The sequence below is a fragment of the Penaeus monodon genome, chromosome 25 (assembly GCF_015228065.2).
Source record: "Penaeus monodon isolate SGIC_2016 chromosome 25, NSTDA_Pmon_1, whole genome shotgun sequence".
In the NCBI taxonomy this organism is placed as follows: domain Eukaryota; kingdom Metazoa; phylum Arthropoda; class Malacostraca; order Decapoda; family Penaeidae; genus Penaeus; species Penaeus monodon.
This window is the reverse complement of record NC_051410.1, coordinates 3,589,808-3,590,240: the sequence shown is the minus strand read 5'-3', so window position 1 is coordinate 3,590,240 and position 433 is coordinate 3,589,808.

Genomic DNA, 433 nt, shown 5'->3' with positions numbered 1-433 from the left:
GTAGAAAATTTTAATAACTACATAAATAACAATTGACGAAATAAATAAACAGATAATCAAGAAAATATAAAAGATCTGTTTATTTCTGCAACAGTGCAAGCAACTGCAAGCAGGTCAGTCCGAAATCAAGATGATGTTTTAACAAAGGTTACCTGATATAGGATCCGGAGTCTTATTTTCTCTCTTCTCCTCTCTTCTCTCTTTCTCCCTCTTTCTTAATTATTCTACTCTTCTTTATTCCTTCTTTCTCTCTCTAGATCTTCGTTCGTCGTCCGTTTTCCTTTTCTTCTCTACCTATTTCTTTCGTTTATCTCTTTTTCCCTCTTCTTCGTTCACCTTTTACTGCTATTTAAGTTTTTTCATCCGTTCCATTTTTTTTTTATCTTTGCCTTTCCCTTTTTCCTTCTCCTGTCATGTACTCTTCTCTATTTTT